The 14,002-nt window shown below is 36.1% G+C and overlaps 1 pseudogene; it reads left to right on the top strand.

Annotated features, from left to right (window-relative positions):
* Positions 1-11,379: 11,379 nt before the first annotated feature.
* On the top strand, positions 11,380-12,983 carry LOC114491134 (annotated as a pseudogene).
* The last annotated feature ends 1,019 nt before the right edge of the window (positions 12,984-14,002 follow it).

Here is a 14,002-nt window from a genome sequence, read left to right as displayed (position 1 = left end):
ATATCAATGAGCACTTTAAATGTAATGGCTTGTTTTTTATTTTTTTATTTTTTATTTATTTATTTTTTAAGATTTTATTTATTTATTTTTAGGGAGAGAAGGGAGAGAGAGAGAGAGAGAGAGAGAGAGAGAGAGAGAGAGAGAGAGAGAGAGAAACATCAATGTGCGGTTGCTGGGGGTTATGGCCTGCAACCCAGGAATGTACCCTGGCTGGGAATCAAACCTGGGACACTTTGGTTCCCAGCCCGCGCTCAATCCACTGAGCTACGCCAGCCAGGGCTTGTTTTTTATTTTTTTTCAGTTTTTCCAATTGTTTCATCATCATTGATTGAAAAGATTTTCTGTCCACCAAATCACCATAGCATGTGTGTTAAATATCAGTTGACCATTTATTTAGATGTGTTTTTTAAAGGACACTTCTGTTTCATGATTATTTATGTTTATATATTTTAAGTTTTGTTATTGTCATTTAATTACAGTTGTCCCATTTTCCTCCCATTACTCTCTCCTGCCCTACCCACCCCCAACTCCCACATCAATACCCTCTCATTTTCTTTGTCCATGTGTCCTTTATACATGTTCCTTGACTTGACCCTTCACCTTCTTTCCCCCTCCCCTCTGGTTACTGTCAGTTTGTTCTTTATTTGCCTGTCTCTGGTTCTATTTTGCTTGCTTTTTGTTTTATTGATTAGGTTCAACTTGTAGGTAAGCTCATATGGTGTTTGTCTTTCACCTCCTGGCTGATTTCACTTAGCATAAATGTAATGATCTAAAGATACTAGTTACTTTTATTTTTTCAGTATTTGTTTATTTATTTTCCTGAATTTATTGTGGTAACAGTTAATAAAATTACATAGGTTTCAGTTGTACAATTCTGTATATTTTACAGTGTGTTTGTTCACCACCCAAAATCGAGTAACCATCTAGTCACCATTTGTCCCTCATTTATCCTTTTCTATCTCCCCCACCCCCTTTCCTTCTGGTACTTACCATACTATTGTCTGTGATTTGTTTGTCTGTTTGTTTATTTGTTTGGTTTGCTTAATCCCTTCACCTTTCCACCCATTCGCCCTACCCGTCCCCCAACAACTGTCAGTCTGTTCTCTGTGTCTATGAGTCTGTTTCTATTTTGTTAGCTTACTTCATTCATTAGATTCCACATAAAAGTGAAATTATATGGTATTTATCTTTCATGGGCTGGTTTGTTTTACTTAGCATAATACTCTCCAGGTCCATCCATGCTGTTGCAAGAAGGCAAGATTTCTTTCTTTGTCTATCCCTGACTAGTATTCCATTGTGTAGAGACACTAGTTAAAGCAAGAAGAACTAGGTGGAAACAAGTTTTAATTCTATGCTATCTATAAGAAAATAAATTCAAATTGATAGTATAGATAGGCTGACCATGAAAGGAAAGATAATGATGTAGCAAGCCAACATTACTTTTGAAAAGAAGCAAGAAGGCTGTATAAATATCAGATTAAGTTGATTGTAGAACAAAGAAAATTACTAGAGACCAAGGGGCACATTAGGTAATGATAAAATAAGAATGCCACCAGGAGGACATAAAACCCCAAATGTATAGGCAAAAACTAATAGAACTGGAAGAAGAAATAGACCCAAAATTATAGTTGGAGGTGTCAACTGTTTTCTCTGATATTGATGGAACTACTAGACAGAAAACCAGTAGAGATGTAGAAGAACCGAACCACAGAGTCAACAATCTAACTGACATTTGTAAAAAAGCAAAATCCTCATTTTTAAGCAAGCATGAAACATTGAGATAGACCATATTCTCAGCCATAAAACAAACCTTAACAGATTTAAAAGGATTGTAATCACACACTTTTTATTTTCTGCTGATAATGTACTCAAACCAGAAATAACAAAAGCAACAGTTATATCTCTGAACACCTGGATATTAACAGCACACTTCTAAGTAATCCAAGTATCAGAAAAAAATTTCCATGAAAATTAACCATACATAGAATTAAATAAAGATGGAAATAAAACTCTAAAATGTGTTGGAAGCACCTAAAGTAGTTCTGAGAGGGAAATTTATAGCTCTAAAGCCTTACACTAGAAAAGAGGAAATATCTTAAATCAATAATCTACCTTTCTATCTCAAAAAAACTAGAAAAAGAGCAAAACAACCCAAAGCAAGTGAGATAAATAACCAATGTCAAGGCATAAATCAATGAAATTGTGAACAGGAAAACAATAAAGAAAATCAATAAAAGAGAATAAATGTAGCAAAAATATGTTTGGAATAGTTACCAACAGCTTCTGCAACATTGTGGAAAACCCTTGATTCCATCCCTATCAAAAATGATATATTTTCCTTGAGACTGAGAGCCCCTAACTTGTAATGACCAAATAAAACAGTATGGTCCACTTTGGGGGGACAAACATGGGAACTTAAAGTTTAATCCCCCATAGGCAAAATATGGAATAACAGCAAGTTTTTGGTGAGTAAAAGTGCTAAACAGGGTCCCAAGTGTTATCTTCCGCTCTTAAGCAAGAGTTAAATGAACAACAACGTTTCTGTAATGCAGTGATCTGCAGAGGTTCACTGCTGAAGCCTCAGGCTGCCATGCACATACTTTTATTCACATTATATTTTTATGGGATTACTTAATGGTAAATATGGTGGCATTTGGAAAAGAAACACACCACATTTAGTCTTTAGCAATCCAATTCTGAAGTTTAGGATGTAGATTGACAATTAATGGCAAAGGAGGTAAAATCATTGCCCTCTTCACTTGTTTTAGTATCATAATTATTTCCATGTTTTTTTAAAAGACATTTCTTAATTTAGTACTGTAATTGAACATCTTGGTTTAGCAGTTAAGGAGAAATTATTTATGACATTTATTAGCAATGTAGAGCAAATAAAGTTTATTAGATGCATGTTGTTGGTGATTAAATAAAATAGAAAATGCGAACTATGTAGTCTTATATACCTCATGCATTTTTTTTCTCAATTTGTGTTTCATTTTGAAATCATAGGGCTAAAAAAGAGGGGCATAATTAACCACATATGGGATATTAATGTATGCTAATAATGGGGATAACAGCTTTTAGAGATGGAATGATTACTTTTATAACCCAATTAAAATTTAAGAGATAGTGTTCCTCATTACTTAGATTGAATTTTCTTTAATCCAGAAATTTCGTATGTTTTGCCCCAGAGTTTATGTGTGTATGTGCACATTCCAAAAATGGAAGCACAGTACCAGTGATTTAATGGCCGTGTACTCAGAGGAAATTAAACATTTTCTTCCCATTCATTTTAAGCCATTAAAATGTAATACTTTTCTGATCGTTATTTGTTTCTTTATACAAAGGAAAAAAATAATATTTGTGTAACTGAAGGTCATGCCTACAAAGAACAGGTTCATTTAGTCGAATTAAATAAACCCAAACTGTGTTTGTCAAAATTAGTTTTATTTAGTTAGCATGATTTTACAATTTGGCAGGGACTGAAGAAACTATGCCATTTGTTTTGTGTCATGAATATCAAAGAAACTGAATTTGTCTTTCTGGGTGTGGATTAACTTTTAACTATGAACATGTCTCATTTCTTTAAAAAATAATCTTAATGTTAAAAAATTATGTCATTTTGGTTCATTTTGGAAATTAAATGAAGTAAACTATATTATTTCATAAAAATTAATAGGGATTTGTAATTTAAGCAAAATATGGATATAATGTTCACTTAGAAACACAGTGTCAAATATATGACAAGTATGTATGTATAAAAAAATGAGTCCAGATTCTAAATGTTATGCAGTTGTATCACTAATAATTATAAATATAAATGTATATGGATGTGGCTCAGCTACCTACACAAATATAAACATATGCACCGAAGTTGTGAAAGAAAATAAGGCAATATTTAATTGAGGTTGGAGTGGATGATCTCCAAATTAAAGAAAAATAAATAAGTAATTGAACTCTCTTACACTTTTATAAGGCTATCTTTAATTGTCTCTAAATACAGTAACCTGATAATGAGATTTTATCTGTTTGGGGATGAATTGGACCAATGACTGCCATTCTTTGTTCTTCCTTCTGTCATTGCCACTTGCAAGGTTGCTTTAACCTTCTCATCTCAGAAGTGCAATATTTGTCACAATTCCTTTAATATAAGTTGGCATTGTAACTTGCTTTGCAGTGGTTAATGGAATGCAGCAATTTCCCCGGGTTGCTCAGAACTGCACCAGTACATAAACACGCATAGTGGTTTGAGACACGTGGAGCAGAACTTACACGCCCCAGTTCAACCTTCCAACACAGAGGATCTTAACTGACACATAGCTGCTATCAGCCGTATACAGCCCTGCTGAGATCTGAAGGACCAGCCAGCTATGTTTAGCCTTAATTGCTACCTGGCATAATCAGGAACTAAAAACTGGATTTTGTTTTAAGCTACTAAGTTTGGAGTGGACTATTATACATCAATAGCCAACTGATAAAGTTCTCAACAAAGAGTTTTGAAAGCTTATATTTTAACACATTACTGTAAAGATTACTTAAAGATAAAAGCTTCATGAGTTTTCATATAAAATATAAGATAAACACCATATTTGGAAAAATATTAACATAGAAATCAGTGATAAATTACATTCAGTTTTATTTTAGGGTTCCATTCAAAGTTATTTGCATTCTTTGTTTGGATATAGAAGCTTTCAGGAATTATCCTCTCAGATTATACCTTTAATATGTTTAATATTCAGAATGATACCTTCATTTATATATATTTTATTTAAAGTATTTTATGAAATGTATTGTGGTGACATTGGTTAATGCAATAATTTGAATTTTAAGTGCACACTTCTATGACATATCACCTGCATATTGCATTGTGCGCCCACCACCTAAAGTCAAATCTTATTCCATCACCACGTTTCACCCTCTTTAACCTTTACTATGTTTTTAGTTTTATTGTTGTTCAACTATAGTTGTCCCATTTCCCCCTCATTACTCTCCCATTCCCTATCCACCCCCACCTTTCATTTACAATCCCCCCCCCCATTGTCCTTGTCCATAGATCCTTTATACATGTTCCTTGACTTGACTCTCCCCTTCTTTCCCCCATTATCCCCCTCCTCCCTCCCCTCTGGTCACTGTCAGTTTGTTCTTTATAAGTTTATTCATTTTCAGAAACTGTATTTTAATGATTAAATATCTGTTGTTGAGTTGTTTTTATTTGTACATTCTGTGTACAAAACTTCTTAACTTTCTGTAATAACACACTTATGTTTACTCCCATTTGTGTGTTCTTGAAATACATATTTTTAGAAATATTTTAGTCATCCATGTTACTAGATTTTCTCATCTGTCAGTTGGTAATTTTTCAAAATTATAAATTAATTACTGATGAGACTTCAATCTTATAATAAATTCATTATAAAGACACTAATGTATATAAGTTGAATTTAACCTATATCACAATGACAAATAATCAACATTGGCAGGCCCTAATTTCAGAGAAATCCACACTGGTGTTTTTATTTAGTTATAGAACTTCAATCTTTGTAATTGAGAATTCACATTTCAGAAGTTGCTGTATCTTCATCTAAATCTTTGCTAGAATGTGTACTAATAAGCATTTCAATAACAATTTTCTTTTATTTTTGAAATGCCCACTAGGTTTTAATCCTCACATCAATAAACTTAGAGTTACTTCTAATTTACTTTTTAGAATTACGTATTTCATCAAGGGAACACATTTACCTTTGTACACCTTTGTAAAAATGCTGTCAAAAGTAAACGTCTCAGAATGTGTTTTCATTTGTATGAGTCCTACTCTTAAAAATATTGCTATAAATCACAGGAGAAACTCTTGTGATATATCAAAACTAGTTTAAGAGGGACAACTTATTGATAGTGGTAGATGAAAGAACAGTTCATTTACCAGACTTGTTTTTATCATCTCAAATATTCCTAGGGGTATGTATTCCTTACTCATAAACATTGGATACTTCAGTACAAAAACATCTCCTCAGCAAATACATAATTATACCCAAAATACCAAAACATATACCTTTTTATCGTCATGGTTGTTATCATCTATCTGATTTAGTTTCAGCTTACTCCAGAGGCTATTAAAGAATGCATATATTTTGGCTGACATTTTATCACACCGATAAAATGAGATGGGAATACATACTCAGAAGGCCACTAAAATCAGTCAGCATGTTTACTGCGGAGAACAACTGCTTGCCTAAACACTGAAAAAAATTCCTTCAAGTATGACCAGATTTATGGTTAGGTACACTGTCATGCAAAGTTCTCAGTTTGTAGCATATTTTACATTATTAGAAATATATATCTATGAAAAAGCACCAATTATGATTATATTATGCTTACATTAGTGTATGTCAAATTACCTATGGGAAGTCAGAAGAAATTAAATTCAGTTTCAAATTTTTACTTATCAAATCACATAAGAAACCACATGTACAAACCAACTTTGATTACAGTCTCTGTACTAACCCATGTTTTCATTAGTAGGAATCATTGCACCTGTCAATGTTAGATTCTTGCATGAATGTTTTTACAAGTCCAGGAAACAATTGGAAATTATTTTAAATATACATAATTGAATATGTCATGATAAGGAAAATCCAGTCAAAATAAATCTTCATTAACAATAGTATATCATGGATGAAACTAAAAACTTATGTAGCAAGTGCACTGTATAATTTTAGACAAGTTTAAAAGTATAAAAGAAAACTAAATATTTCCATTGCAATTTGGTATAATTTCTACAAGTATTCTGTGGGATAATAAAAAATAAAGGGCAATTTGAATTTGAAAATTAATTAATCAAAGGATTAATAACCAAAAGTAAGTATTGTATTCCTTATAGCAAACATCAAACCAGTGCTGTACAAAATAACAGGACGGTTACCCGTATCTGCCCTATTCAATATTTCCTCACTGGAAGTTGAGTCAAGCAGAACGGGCATATTTTTTAGGTATCTACCATGACAAAACACTAACCCATATTAAAGCTAACTTGCTTCTCAACTGTGAAAATGGAGGGAGACATAAATTTATATTCAATATATAAAGGTGTGTTTCTGTTGTTGCTTTGGTGACAAATACAGTAATAGGCTTGAACACTAAAAACATGTGGATAGGGTAGGAAATGTTGATTCCCAATATGCTTTTCCAATAATGTAGAATTAGGTTCAGATGAGGTGCCAAGCTGAAATGACTTCAATCTAATAAAAGTCACATACCTCAAATCACAGCTATAATCATACTGAATAGTGAAATAGTGAATTTTTTTTTCTAAGATCAGGAAGAAAATCTACTTGTTAGTTTTATCAAGTTGTTGTTTATACATCATTCATTTTCATTGCTACACAATGTTCTATTTTATAACTGCAGTAAACCTAGTAGACATTTATTTTATTTTCTGGTATTGACTATTGTGGTCAACGCTGCTTTAGTATTTTGTATGTACACTTAGATATGCATTTCTGTGGGCATATATCAATGAGTGAAATCACAGCATCAGGAGGTATCCCAATGTTCAAGTTAAATAAACAAAGACAAACCATTTGCAAAGTTTTGCCATTTTTTATACTCCAAACAATAATGTATAAATGTCCTAGTGTATCTGGATCCTTATCTAAACATAATAAATTTATTTAATCACTCTTTTTATTTTGGCAGATTTCATGAACATATTATGGCATCTCAACATAGTTATAATTTGCTTTTTCCTCGTGGCCTGTAATATTGCACATTTTTAAATAAGTTTATTGATTATTGAATAGCAACATCTATGAAGGAACAGTTCAAATTTCTTGTCTGTTTTCTCATTGGGTATTCTAAATTGTCTTAATTATTTCTAGGAAATATTTACATGAGCCTTGTGTAATGCAAATATGTTATTCTGCAACTGAATAGTCTTTTCACTGTTACTATCCTCTATTTTAATGGACAAAAATTGGAAATTTTAGTAGTCAAATTTTCAACTTTAAACTTGTTTTGCTTCCAATCTCAAGAGAAAAATGTCATTTTTTGGAACATTTTGGAAGGATTTGCTTAATGCCTTCTAAGTCATATTAAGAAAATTTTTAATATTTTTAACACTTTGTGATGATTGTATTTGTGTAGTGATATGCATTCATTGTTATTGAATGCTAAACTGTTCTTAAATTGCTAATGTAAACCCATTGTGTCTTGATGTATTATTATATGTTTGTATGTAAATATGTTTTATTCAGTTTCATTTTGTTTAAAATATTTTTTTACCTATATTCTTGAGAGATGTTGGCCTATAATATTATTTTATGTAACATCTTCCTCGCTATTTTTAATTGTATTATCTTGGGGCAATAGAAGAGGTTGGTAAGTGGTTTTATGCCAGATTGTCAATTACTGGAGTCTATATGTTTTGGGGCGGAATTTGCTCACCGTAAGACCAAAGATATTAGTTAAAACAAAAAATGTGCTCTCAGCCGAGACTAACTTCAGACTGCTCCCACAGAGCAGCTATGCAGTACATGTTACATCACAGAGGAAAACCTAGCAATTGCATAGAGAACGGGACAGCTGTAAATTTCATTAGTCAACAGTGAGAGAAATTGGGTGATGGCTATGCCAACTGGTAAAAGGAACCCTGGTGAGTGATCGCACAAAGCACAATCTACTTCTTGGACCGCATTTATTATACTTTACCTAGGCTCAGTATCAGCAAGATTCCATTTAATTGTAATTTCTGGAAAAATTACAAGAGGAGGCTTAGCCATCTTGTGACAAATCTTAGGTTCTCTTGTTTCCATTGGTGCTGTGACCATAATCATAATCATATTCTCCATTCTATCACTGTCGTGTCATCTCCTGTTTGGTGACATTCTGCTGATTAAAAGTGGCTTGTCATATTCTACGACTCAGAACTTCATACCTGATATCATATTCCTGACTTCATACCTGATAATCATTCCTGATTATCATATTCTCATCAGGCTTTACTTGTTGCATTTGTTCATTTAATAGATAATAAGGGACAATGGAAAACCAAGAATTGCCCCAAAGAACTGCAGTGTATTGCTCCTTGTTCCATTACACTGAAGCTGACTTAACCACACCTACTGATTAGGGTTAATTATCCCTGTCAATATGCTCACTCCTATCCTGGCTGGTCTAGTAGCAAGAGTCACACAAAGCAGATAGGTAGCAAATGCAGATTTGAGGTTCTCGTGTAATTTTTGACCTTGCTATCCATTGTGTTGAATATATTTAAATATATTGATGTGATTTGTTTTAAATTCCATTATGATGACTTAATTTTCAGGATTACCTGTATAGATCAATTTCCTCTCGGTTTTTAGGTTTTGATTTTTGTCTCATGTTAATACTGAGGCTATTTCATTTCATATTATGTTTTATATGAAACACTGAAACAGCTTTAGACAATTTCATTTTCCTTCAGGGAAGAATTAACTTGCTCCCTGCCATAGTTAGAATAAGGGCATGATAATGTGTCTCAGTAAACAACCCAGATTTTCTGAGTCTGTGTGGTAAAGCTGAACTTTATCTGGTTCCCATTTCATTTTAGAGCGCAACTCCACAGAGATCTCAACCCCTCAACCATCCTGCAATGCAGTTGTGTCTCCCTGCAATGCAAGGATACTGAAAGGCCTTAGCTTTTTAGCCACTTAGCAATTTCTTTCTGACTAATTCTTTTGCCTCTTGCCCCCATGCTTTTTAGGATTTAACAATGATAGAGTTACAGCAATCAGAATTCTGGGATCACTTCTCAGGGTTAATTTTTTTCCAAGGTTTCTATTTCTCATATCCTGAATGCCTTAATACTTCTGAAAATAAACTTTAACCTCCCCTATAACAATACCTCAAACCCAGAGTTTTTGCTTTATGCTAGGCATTTATGACTTATCCTGAGATTTAGGGAGAAAAATTCAATGTAATTCCATTGTGATTTTTTTTCCCTACCCCTTGTGATTTTTTTTCCCTACCTCCCCCCAGTCTTATTGCTTCATGTCACAGTTACTTCCTGCTCTCTGATAGTGAGTGCCAGATGTTTTGGGGACTTTTCCGATTTTATGAATGTGCTTTTCTAATTCATGCTACTCATTAGTACCCAGTTGTGGAATACCACTTTATATGACTTCAGTGCAATGAAATCTTTTTGAACATTTCTTTTTTTTATAAAGCTTTTATTTATTTATTTATTTTTATTTTTATTGTTGTTCAAGTACAGTTTTCTGTTTTTTTGAACTCTTCTTAATGGACCATCATAGGACTGCCAATCTCTTTAGAACACATGACTACGTGATTGGGGGTTTCATTTCAACAATAAATCATGGGTTACTGTAACATTAAAAATTACTTTTTAAATTTTTTATTTTTATTGTTGTTTAATTACAGTTGCCCCCATTTCCCCCATTGTTCTCCCCTAACCTGCCCACCCCTCCACGTTCAATGCCCCCCAGTCCTTGTCCACAGGTTCTTTATAGCTGTTCCCTGAGTTGGTCCTTCCCCTTCTTTCACCCATTATCCCCCTCCCACCTCCCCTCTGGTCGCTACATTTATTTAGAAACAGAAACTAATCACTAAATAAAATCTTTGCAATAGATAGCTGTTATGGTTAGAATTATGTCCCTATAGAAAATGTTGGAGTCTTAACCCTCAGTACCTGTGAATGTGGCCTTATTTGAAAATAGTCTTTGCAAAAAATCAAATTACTATGAGGTCATTAGGCTCTTATCCAATATGACTGATGTCTTTACAAGAAAGGGAAATGTAGAGACAGCAACAGACTCCAGGGAGAAACAAAGGGCAACTCTTATTTGCAAATCAAGGAATGCCTGAAGCTTCTTCCTGGTAGTCCTCATAAGAAACCAATATTGAGCAAAATCTTGATGTTAGCAGTTACCTCTAAATCCAGAACCCAGACTGACTGCATATCTGAATCTCCCTTAACTCCTTTGTCACAGGATTCAAAGAAAAGAAGCCATTGTTTAGTTGGTTTTTGCATCAACTGCTTAGAAGAGTACATTAATAAATATAGTTAAATTATTTGAAGTCAATGGGATTTGAAGAAGCTTATATAAATAGAAATTGTAAATCAAGAGTAAGTATATATTTTTATCTATAGTTAAAATTAAATTAGGTCAAACAGTCTTCTTTCCCACCCTCTCCAGCACACAAAAATGGAGATATTCTGTATTAGTTAAAGATGTCTAACCCCTCCTATCTGTTTCCATCTCCTCACCTGTCACTTTCCCTGAAGTTAACACATGTTTATTCCACTGCCAGAGTCTCTGCTTTGGTCTCTAGCCTGTCTGCTCAAGGATTTGCCTGAAAGCCCTCCCTGCTACAGGGCCACTGAAGACCATGACTAAGACAGATCCTGCTCCAGTAGACACACCTCTTTGGCAGGAGGAGGAAGAAGAGAATGAAGAGGACAAGTTGGTCCCTGAGGTGATTAGCCTCACCCAGGAGCACCCACAGAAACCTTTTGCACACCCCTGGGCCCCTGCAGCCATCCCCAAGGACTATGCCTCCACCTTCAGTGACCTGGCAGTGTGCCAGGAGATTCTGTGCGACCCACAAACCATCATTCTCTGAGTTGTTTGCCATTGTGAGGCAGTGGGTGTCCCAGCAACAGCACAAGATCAGTGTCACTGGCAATGAAATTCTTCATTGAGACTGCCATGTTAATGGGCTGACTGACATGAAACTGCCCCATTATGTCTGCAAGGCTGGGGCCCAGGGAGTCAGGGACTGGGTGTGGCAATGCCCACACGCTACAGCTGTTGGTGCTTGGGGCAGATGTATCCTGTGCAGCCAATGGATGGACCAACATGAATGAGCAGCTCTATGTGGCCTATTTCAATGTACCTGACCTTGTGCTCAGGAATGTGCTGTTGAATGGTACTCTGTTATGCATGGAGAAATCCATATGAAGTGCCTTTGACCACAGCTCAGCCCTGAACATCACTGCCTGCAGTTCATGTCTGGGTGGAGCCAAATGTTTGCTACAGCACTGTGCCAATTCGATGCTATGGAACCGGAAGGGACAGGTGCCAGTGGAGGTCATCCCAGCACCCTTAGAAATGTCCCTCAGGGTCAAGGCAGGGGCAAACACTGGTTTGCCAAGAATCTACAAACACTGCCAAAGGAGGCTGTGCCACTCTCCTGAGCCTCCCTAAAGTCATGCTACCCAACTATGAAAACATCCATGACAATCTTTTGTTCAGTGCTTTGGGCCTGCGGACCAGAGGCTGTGTGCTGCCAAATCACCATAAGACTGCACACTGCCATTCTGTGGGGCCACAGAGTTCCCAGAGGCCAGTGGGTGGGTGTGGAACTGGACAAACCTAATAGCAAGAATGATGACGTCCAGTATTTCACTCACCTCTGTGTCCAAGGTCTCCAAGGCAGTGGATGCACCTGCTTCATCCATCACCTCTGCACCTCGCACTGCCCCAATGGACTTCTGCTGTGTCATTCACAAAGGCCACAGGGAACCCAAACAACAGAAGAAGCCACCATCATTCCCATCTCTAGGCAGCCTGCAGCAGAGTGAGGGAGCCAAGACTGGGGACAGAGACCAAATCCTTGTAGCAGGCCAGAAGGAAGGGGTTTTGTGCTTCTACCAGATGACAGATTTTGCTCCAGGTTACTGGTATAACATTGAGCTAGACTAGCCCATAGGCAAGCCCAGTGGCTCTATCTTTGCTGTCCCAGTACTTCACCAGTCCCAAAGGCATGGAGACTACACACCAACATCTCAAATTCAGAGGACTGGTAAATCCACTGATGTCCCTGGGGACAATGTCGGAGCCAAAAAAGTACATCAAGTGACAATGACACATCCTCAACACACCTTCACAACAGTCCAAACCACACATAAGATCACATCAGAGAAGTTGATGTCCAGACTGCTCTTCTGCTACTCTTTTCCTTGGGTGTTAAGGATGGAGATGCAATCTTAGAGGCCCTGGACACCCCACAAAGAGATGGCCCCCTCTAGCATCTCCTGACATAAGGAGCCCTCAGGTCACCCTGAGATAGATATTCTCAAAGACACATCCAGAATAAAGACCCTCATTAGCCAACCCTGATCACAGAGGTCCCATTATTAATGCATTCCCCCATGATAACCACCAAATACAAATCCCAGGCTGCCCGGAAGGAGATTCCCTAAGTGTAGCTCCTCCAGGCTAGTCCCTATCCTCCACCCCTCAGAGCAGAGTCCCCAATAACAGTTTCCACACCACTTCAAATGGTGACCTTCTCCACATAATACTCCACAGTAGAACATTCCTGAGTCACTCATCACAGAACCTTAATAAATGCTTCTCCAATGAGGCCATACAGATGGCCAATAGATATGTGAAAAGATGCTCAATGTCACTAATCATCAGAGAGACGCAAATTAAAAGTGCAATGGTCATGGATAGTAGGTCATGGATAGTGCTGACCATTACCATCTCACACCTGTCAGAATGGCTATCATCAATAATCAACAAACAACAAGTGCTGTGGAAGGTGTGGAGAAAGGGTAACTCTTCTTCACTGTTGATGGGAATGCAGATTGGTGCAGACACTGTGAAAAGCAGTGTGGGGATACCTCTGAAAATTAAAAATGGATCTGACTTTTAACCAGGCAGTCCAACTTCTGGAAATATATCCAAAGGCATCCAAAACATTAATTCTAAAGAACATAAGCAGTCCTATGTTTATTGCAGCATTATTTACAATCACCAAGGTATTGAAGCAGCCCAGGTGTCCATCAGTGGATGAGTGGATAAAATAACTATGGGACATTTACACAATGGAATGATATTTGGTCATAAAAAAAGTTACCCTTTGAAACAGTATGGATGGACCCAGAAAACATTATGCTAAGTGGACCAAGCCAGTCAGAGAAAGGCAAATACCATACGGTTTCACTCACACATGGAATCTAATGAACAAACCAAACTAACATGCACAACAGAGAACTCTTGTA

The sequence above is a fragment of the Phyllostomus discolor genome, chromosome 2 (genome assembly GCF_004126475.2).
Source record: "Phyllostomus discolor isolate MPI-MPIP mPhyDis1 chromosome 2, mPhyDis1.pri.v3, whole genome shotgun sequence".
Classification (NCBI taxonomy): Eukaryota; Metazoa; Chordata; class Mammalia; order Chiroptera; family Phyllostomidae; genus Phyllostomus; species Phyllostomus discolor.
This window is presented reverse-complemented; position numbering and strand designations above follow the sequence as displayed.